Here is a 9,849-nt window from a genome sequence, read left to right as displayed (position 1 = left end):
CTAGAAATTGACCAAATGGGTCATATTCGTGACACATCCAAATTAATACGCCATCTATGTCGTTAGTGCATCTGTGGGACATCCAACCTTCCTACCTAGTTTCGGTTAATTCTTGTTGGCTGTGTTTTCTTTCGTTTCTAACGTATTTAAACAGTTCCCTTATATCTTCATCTCTTTCTTGTTCTTTTATGAAATTTTGCCGGGAAAGCTCCTCTGTATAGTGCATGGTGAGTACATTTACGTCATTGCACATTGTTTCATTCTTTTCTTCTTCTTGACTTATCATATTTATACTATCACCTTGTGACACATATCTTGATTAATGCATCTGCTACCTTATCGTCTTCCCAGGGACATATCTCACTTCTATGTCATAATCTTGGGCTGTCATGAACCAACGGGCTCTTCGTCCAGAAAAATTAGGGTTCTTTAGCATTTCTACTGCAGCTGAATGATCCGTGAACACGGTTATCTTGTAACCAAAAATTATATATCTGAAATGCTTTAAAGCGTCTATTATAGCTAGAGACTCGAGGTCTGTTACTGAGTAGTTCACTTCTGAGGGCTTTAATTTCCTACTGTAATAAGCTATCGCATTATACTTATTATCTTGTTTTTGCATTAAACATGCTCCTATACCAATGTGGCTTGCGTCCGTGGCTAAAAAAGAATTCCTTGCCAAAGTCTGGGAAGCTAAGTACTGGCGGATGTGTTAATCTTTCTTTCAATTCTTCGAATGCTTCTTGCTGCCCGTCTGTCCATACAAATGATACGTGTTTCCTTTAAAAAGTTCAGTTAGTGGTGCGGATATGACTGCAAGTTCCCTATGAACTTGCGGTAAAATCCTGCTAAACCTAAGAATGACTTTACGTCCTTCTTGCACTGAGGTGTTGGATATTCCTTAATCGACTTAATCCTTAATTCGTTTACTTCTACGCCCTTTTCACTTAGTGTATGACCAAGGTAGTCTATTTCCTTTTAAGGAAGTTACACTTCTTAGTTTAAGCTTCAGGTTGGCTTTCTTAATCTCTTTAGGACTTCTCTGACTAAGTCTATGTGTCCTCTATAGTGTCTGTTGCTATTACCAAATCATCTATGTAACAGTGTTACGTCTTTGCTAGTAAATCGCCAAAATTTTATCCATTTAATCTTACAAGTTACCGGACTTGACTTTAGACCAAAGGGCATTCTTACATACTGGTATCTGCCGTTACTAGTGGAAAAAGCAGTCAAAGTTTACTTTCTTCGTCTAGAGGGATTTGCAAGAAATCCCTGCAATAAATCTATGGGTGAAGTATCTCTTGGACCCTATAGTAGCGATAAGATCTCGCATTGACGGCATTGGATAAGGATCATTTTCAGTAATTTGGTTCAATTTTCTGAAATCCACAAAAACTATTCTATAAGTTTTGTCCCTTTTAGGAAACTAGCAAAAGTGGAAAAGACCATGGGGATTTAGATGGTTCTATTATTCCTTGCCTATTCATTCTTTGTACTTCTCTTCAATGATCTCCTTCTGGGAATGTGCTACTCTGTAAGCTGGTATGTAAATTGGCTTGGTGTTTGATGGAATGTCTATCTTGTGCGTTATTTCGCGTGTATTTCCCAAGGTGTCGCCGTCTAGAGCGACTATATCATTATATTCGCACAGTAAGTCTATGAATTCTTCTCTAACATGGTTTTCCTTAATTTCCTTTAAATGAAATCCTATTTTAGCTCTTCTCAGTTTTATGTCCTGAGCGTAATTTTCATTTCCTTACTAATTGCTGCTACTGTTTCCCGTTCTACAACTCGGATAGGTATGGAGTATACTTCTGCTAGGCCTATCTCTGTACCTGGTGTTAACTTAACCTTTCCTCCTCTGTTATTCGTAATCTGTAACGCTATTTTGCCCTGTCTGACTTCATGTAAACTAGAAGAATAATGTATTCCGTTTACTTGCGACTTTTCTCAGTAAGTGTGAGAATTTCCTTCCCTTCAAAAATTGGATTTACTGTACATTCTACCAAGTACTTTCTCCTGGTTTAAGTCTTAATTCTTCTTTCTAACTTTAAATAAGTGCATTGATTTGATTCTAAGAGGTTAATGATCTGTTGTGGAACTCGTGATGCATTCTGGATATCTTCCCTCTGTCTTATCCTTCTTTAAGATACCTTTCAGTGTGGGATTCTCTGTAGTCTGGGTTCTTTTAATTAACTTGCATATTGGTATTCTAGAAATCTCACGACCGTTGTTAATCACTAGTTGTTCTCTAGGGGCATCAATGCTTATCCCTTGTCTAGCCATAGTTGGATAACCTATCAGCAAATGAGCAAAAGCTTAAATTGTATATATGGCTACCAGAAACATTTTCTCTTAGAGCAATTCTTCCTAGCCTAAATGGAAAAATCAACTGTCCAATTACTGGATATCATTACCCTGGACGTCTGTAATTCTACAATCTACCGCTGGATTCAAACTTAAGTGAGAAAAATACAATCGATACACCCTTTTCTGACATTATCATTCTTAGGACTTTCCTGTATCAAAGAATGTAACAATAGGTTTCTCTAGACCGACATGTGCGGGAAATAATGGTCTATAATTATATCATTCCTACATCAACTTTGCTAACCTGTGTAGCTTGACTTAGCCTTGACATTCCGGACGTTCTCTCTGTTATAGAGGGAGATTATTGTACCAGTAAGCAGAAAATTTCCCATTGCGTCGTCTGACATGACTGAACTGGTTGATACCTATGCTTGCTGTTTGATTGGGATATCTATTTGGAGCGGAATCTCTATTTCCTCTAACTGGGGGAGATTGACTTTGGTTTCTACCTCTGCCTCTCGACTGAGATCTACCTCTAGGAGCTGAAACAAATTTATTCCTGCATTCTCGAGCACTATGTCCTGTTCTCTTATGGAAAGGACAGAAGGCTATCCCTCGGCAGTCACTGGCATAATGTCCTCTCTTCTGACAGTTATAACACGTGGACTGTCGAAAATCCTCCTTGAGAAGATTTACCTGGCATCTTATTCTGATTTCTAGATGGTGTCCTAGATCTATTGGACCCTTTTCCTTTGTCCTATAGCGACTAAAGGTCTGTATATAGGATTCCCTTCAGGTCTTCTACCTAGATTTTTGTTTCCTCCTCTCAAACTCTGCTACATCATCGGATGCCTCCCACTTACGAGTCATCCTTGCAATAAACTTCCGTAGGTAGGCTTCCAATCATTATTGCTAGTCTAAATATTTTTTTGACATGACTCATTAACATTTTTTGCTTGCCTCCTTCTACCTCTATCCAACCTGTGGATTCCATGAAGTTACCCCATTCATTCATATTGTTATACAACTGAGAGCTAAACTCTTGATAACGTCTTTCGTCTAACTTAAATTGACGCACTATCCTTGCCAAGCTAGTAACTGGATCTCTTTCACCAACTGTGGAATAAACCTTCCTGAAATACCGTTTCAATTCTTCCCAATTCTTAAGATCTCGGTAAGTCTCGGAGTGAACGTACCGTTCTAAGTCTCCTCCGGCTTCCAAATCGAGATAACTCTTGGCTTCAATAGCTTTTCTCTCTATCTGTCCCCGTTATGCTATCTAGGCGTGTCTCCACTTGCTCTATCCAATTCTCTAAGTTACAAGCTAACTGACCATCCTTTCTTCCGCAAAATTTAGCTATGTGATTAATCACATGTCCCTTATGTGTTCCCATTACTGCTGCGCTCGAATTCGCGGACTGTGTACCTTCCGGCATGGTTAATTTCCTTGTTGACTTCTCGTGAGCACAGGCGTTCTTACGTTCTGATGAGTCGGTCTCCCTTTGACCATCGACTCGTTAATGGAAATTTTCTTAAGTACTGAGTATCATTAAAAGTATCAAAGTTATGACAGTAATATCCCAAAAAGAAAATAATGATAATAACAATAATGTTTTTTCTTAAGTATTCGATCACCAAAAAAATAAAAGAATTTTCCCCAGAAATATTCTCAAAGTCTTACGTTACCGGTGAGCGATTCTTAAACAACAACAAAAACCCTCTTAACAGTACTGGTAAAACGATACTGAACTGACCGTAAAGTGTACGTAACGAGAGACCTCCGTGAATTACCCGTTGTGTCCTAAACAAACAAAATAAAAACAAGAAAAACGTTCACTCTACGTACGAATAAAAGTAAAAGCAAATACTAAAACAAAAAAAAACAAAACAAAGTACAAGAAATCGCAAAACAACCAAAATCACAAAAATAACATAAATGACACAATCAAATTAGAAATTAAAATTTAAAGTTATTGGTTAGTAAATACAAATGTTCGGGAAAAGGTCTTAGTAGCTGATTAGTTATAATTAGTAAACTAAAGAAATATCGTAGTTTCGTTGCCAAAAAAAAAGGTTCAGAGTGAAAATCTTTTAATCTGAAATACCAGAAATGTCTAACTGAAATGTTAATCGCGTAATTTACTTTCAATAAAGTTTGATGTTATGTAAGTGTGAGGATATTATTTTGGACTTAACTTCTTTCGTCGTCTTCGACTCCCGGGTTTACGTCTGACAGCTTGCGTTCGCCTACCAGCGCGTTGAATGATGCGTTGTTACGTCTGCGGGAAGGGGACTTCTCTCTCTCTCTCTCGATTGCGTGACTGATGCGTTTTCGGAATTGTTTTCTTTCCTCTTGATATATTCTTTATGCGTTCGACATCTTGTTCTTCTAGTGGAACGACTGTTCTTGTTCTTCAGAGTGGAGTTTTTACTTTTACTTCGCAAAGTGTGGGTGGCTTTTTTTGGAGCGCTTTTATTGTTACAACTCGGTAACTGTCTTTGTATTTGGGGAAGCACTGGTAACTGTCTTTGGGGAGAACTTTCTTTTTCGAGTGGCGTGAATGGATTGAAATCTCTTATGCCGACGCTAAACTTTTGATTCTGTTTCGCTGCCGCTGTTTTTAACTGTCATTCGTGTCTTCGTATCACGTCGCTAATCACCATTTCTTTGCTGTGTCTTTTGTCTCTTCCTATCCTTACCGCTCGGACAACAATTATAATTGTCACTATATCAATCTCTTGATCTCATCGATACCCACCGCTCTGCCACCAATAAATCTGTGACGGTACTTACTTCTTTGCACAGATCTAAGGTAACGTGTGCCGTGGAGGCTGTGCTTTGGGAATTAGGTAAAGGGGTTCTGTTAGGATGAGAAATTAATTGATATGTTTCTTTGCATTAAGTTTATTCTTCGTTAGGGGTTCTTACACATGTTTTCCACCTTCTGAGTTACTGGGCTCTTGGACTGATAAAACTTAATTGGCACTTGTTGCAATTACGAGTCTATAGGCACGAGGGAAATTTACTGAGTATTGATTGTCACTTTCACTGTCTTTGATTGCTTCGCACACCACACTTTTGCACCTGTTCTTCTTCTGGGGATTCTTCTGTCCTTCTCTGTTTCACGGCCATGCCACTGCAGTTCTCCCCTCAGGCTCCCCGGTTGTTTCTCTCTCTTGGCTTCTCTGTCCCCTTCCCCTTTTTTCTCTGCTCCCTTTTCTGCCTGCTCTCTCTCTGTCTCGCCTTTTTGTTCAGTTGAAATCTCCTTAGCCCCGCCTTTGGATTTTTGGATTTTGACTGGGTGTGGCATTTTCTGAAAGACTTCTTGTGCCTTAGTGGCTGCAAACATTATACAACCGACCGCCTTCCTGTCAGGTCTTCTACAGTAATTCGTAGGCTTTGAATTTGTATACGCCCTCCTTCTCATGTCCTGGCTTCTTAGGGGCGTATCCCTTGGTAACCTCATAGGTCATTCTTGTTGATACCCCTTTGGGCTGTCTTATGACCGACACTCATGGCTTTTGATTCGTCGATACTAGAGGCCTACCTTTGGTTTGGGAGGGTGGAGCTTTTAAGAATTGGTACTTCCCTCTTTCTAACAACGGGTCATAGATTCCTTTTTAACGTATGCCAGATGGCTCTCTCTGACCTGTTCACGAAGGGAACGCCGATTAGTCATAGGCGCTAATGAGAGTAGTTTCCAATTTCTCGAAGGTGCCTGGGCGATATCCCTCGTCGACTAATCATCCTTGTTGGTCAATAATCGCTGGTACGGACAGAGGCTTTTTGGGGGAGATGAAAACCAGATGTCTAATGGCTAAAAGCCTTAATGTTTGGAGTAACAAAATCCCTTCACTAAGGAAAATCATTATCGTATTATTCCCTTTCCCTTTCTTCTTATTATCCGTTTCGTTGCCTTTTTTCTTAAGTATTATTAAGTATTGTCTTTTGGAATAACGACACTGTGCCACACTATTACATATATATATATATATATATATATATATATATATATATATATATATTATATATATATATATATATATATGTCAGATGAAAGAGGGGCGGGCTATGATTAATAATATGTTTAAAATGCCAATGTGATGTGCTATGTAATGTTAAGTGAAGTCACATATCACTTCTTGCTTGGAGACAGGCTGAGCTGTAGGGGCAGCTTACATGAGAAAGGAATTTGAATACGCAAGCAGTTTAACCGAGAGATCACTCACCCGGTTGTGAGGCATGTACATTCGTTTGTACGGGTGTTACAGGCCTAATAGTCCAGGGCACTTGCGGAAGTCACATTCTTTTAGGTGAACGCTAAGAGGTGAAGTGTTACACGCCGAGTGTCAGGAGAGAACGCCTCATCATAAAGGTAGGACATATTTTGTAAAAACTTAGAAAACCGTTACCTTTGAAAAAGAGAGAGAAGTGTGAAATACTCTCTTTGCGTGAATACTTTGAAAAGAGTGATGTGTGTGATATATCTTTTATCCATTATTATCTTTATTACAGATGGGTCCTATTCCATGGCTAATTTAGAGACGGAATTCTCTAACCTGACTAATACCATGAACTTATTGACATTTTGGGTCTGGGAGTGAATCTTAGTCAGGAGGGTAGAATGTTAACTTACTGGTTTCTTTATGGGCAGTTTTAGGCTTTCTGCCATTATGACTTGTTAATCATTTTGTCCTATTTTATAGTCAACTGCTTTGGGTGATAAATAGTATATTTTTGTACTTAAGAGACCTTAATAGCCTAATGGCATGATTGCAGACAGAGGGCACCATTGACAGCAGGTAAGAGTTTCCAGTTTGTGTAGTTTAGTGGAACGGGGGGGGGGGGGGTAACAGGGGATATATATATATAATATATATATATATATTATATATATATATATATATATATATGTGTGTGTGTGTGTGTGTGTGTGTGTGTGTGGTGTTTTTATATACGAGAGAATAAAAGCATTAACAATATCTGTAAATCTACAGTCAAAAATAGCATAGCTTATGTTAAAAAATAGTATCATATTATAATGCAACGCCATCAATGAAAGGGTCTAGAATAGAAACCATATCACGAAGTATATTCGTCTCAAGTTGGTATATGCTGTGCATGCTAATAATGCATTTGGTTATAACGGTATATTTGAAAATGCATTGTATCCATTTTCCACACTCACACTCACACACACACACACACACACACACACACACACACACACACAAGCCTCGAATTGGACGACTTGCAGTTCAGTAAAGTAGGAAGAAGGAAGAGGAAGAAAGCAAAGTTTGTAAAAACGGAATAATGGATGTGTATTTAAGGCCGATTAAAATCTCTGGGAAAAGTGCACCAGAATAGGCTCTACCGTCAAGAGTCTATTAGAGTCTCAAAACTGGTGAAATTCTTCATTTTAAATAAAGGCACTGCCTTCTGCGTGAAGGCCATTTCTCTCTCTGTTGGTATAAGTGCAAAGTATGTCCAGAATGTCAATGGATTCAAATAGTAGCGTCGACAAAGGAGAAGAAAATAAAAGATTCCCTGCACTTCAAATAGTAGTGTAGATGTAAGAAAAAGAAAAAAACTTATTACAATCCCGTACTATACAAAAAGCCCAGATTTACCAAAAAATAACTACTGACAACCTAGAACATCATAAACCTCATTCGAAATTATGGTCGAAGCAAGGTACGTGTTGAAACATCATTTAAATTGAACCATTATCCAACATATTTTAAGATCAAAATAGCGTGACAAAGAGACAACTTATTTCTGGATCAAAATAGCTGGACAAAGAGACAACTTGTTTCCGGATAAAAAAAAAACGTGACAAAGAGACAACTTATTTCTGGATCAAAAAAGCGTGACAAAGAGACAACTTATTTCTAAATAAAACAAAAATCGTTACAAAGATACAACTTATTTCCGGATCAAATAAGCGTGACAAAGAGACAACTTATTTCCCGATAAAAAAAAAGGCGTGACAGGAGACCACTTATTTCCCGATCAAAAAAGCGTGACAAAGAGACAACTTATTCCAGGACCAAAAAAAAAGCGTGACAGAACGACAGGAAGATAGAGCCCCCTTTCCTATATAACCCAGAACACTTTGCTGAAGTATATATAATAAATACAAATGCTCAATCACAGACAACGAAGTCTGGACAAATGGGTTTACATCCTCTATTATTACCAACAAGAAGAGAAGGAGGCCATTTGCCCAGCCATTTCCTCGGATTAAAACGACCGCCGTGGTCACTTAACATCACAATGGGAGAACCTTCTTAACAGTTACCGTTTCAGATACTGCAGCCGTTCATGCCTCCTTTGGACCGTCTACTCACTTCGTACGATCCCTAGAGAACGCGAAAATAGACTTCAGAGAGGAAGCAGACCCCTCCTGTGGTTCTTGAGTGAAAAGATGCATTGCATTAAACTCGTATTCACTGATTCCAAAAGACCTTTGGAATCTGAATAAATGTCCAGATCTTTGGTCTCATATCTCTCTACGCAAAGTCCAAAGATTGGACTCGAAGCTTTCAGTTCTAAAGAAAGTCTGGATTTGTCTTTTTCGGATTTAGGTTCATAATTTTTCATGATTTTTCTTCGTTTTATTTTTCGAGCAACAAAAGGCTTCTGGATAAAAAAAAAGCTATATATGCTCATTGCAAAATAAGGGTAACAAAACTCAAAGCCATTCTTTGCATTAGAGAGAGAGAGAGAGAGAGTTTCCTAAAAAATGCAATACCCTACCTTTACTACTACAACTGCAGTAAATGACATGAAATTACAAAAACAAATATGCTTTAAAACAAGTATGCTATAACAGAGGTACTAAGAAAGTATATGTTGTATGAAATGTATAATTGTGTATTATTATTCTGTATAATAAAATGAAAAAGCCAAATTTAACCAAAAAATTCTACTTTTAACTACAATGTATGAGTATGAACTATTGAACACTGAGCAGGTGGTTATATCCCCATATCCGCTTTCTCAAACTGCGATGGTTTGTACGTTCACCTGAAAGTATACACACACATCCATAAGTATCACTTGCTTCTGCTTTCAATTAGTACATCAAAATTAATATTATGTGGTAACATAATTTTGAATTATGTGGCTGAAAATCGTCTTTAACAATTAAATATATCTAAATTATTTAGATTAACAAAGTGTTCGCATCCGCATCCGCGAGGATATGGTCATCAAATATCCGCATCCGCAAATTTAAAAGACTGATATTCGCATCCGCAAATTTTAACAAATTGATATCTGCATCCACATCCGCATCCGCAAATCCCAATTTCAGACATCCGAGACATCTCTAATGTATACATTTATGCATATACTATGTATACATATCCGATGTTTATCCTCTTAACAAACATTCATGTCAATTTCCATAAGGGCATACAGACAAGCAAGGCCTACGAACTTCCGCATGTAATAATCGAAGGGGAATCTTTATTCTCGTTTCTCATCCAATTTCCTTCTATTTCCACCCATCTCCGGCCGCATATTTATCGGCC

Source organism: Macrobrachium nipponense, chromosome 18 (assembly GCF_015104395.2).
Source record: "Macrobrachium nipponense isolate FS-2020 chromosome 18, ASM1510439v2, whole genome shotgun sequence".
NCBI classification, from domain to species: domain Eukaryota; kingdom Metazoa; phylum Arthropoda; class Malacostraca; order Decapoda; family Palaemonidae; genus Macrobrachium; species Macrobrachium nipponense.
This window is presented reverse-complemented; position numbering follows the sequence as displayed.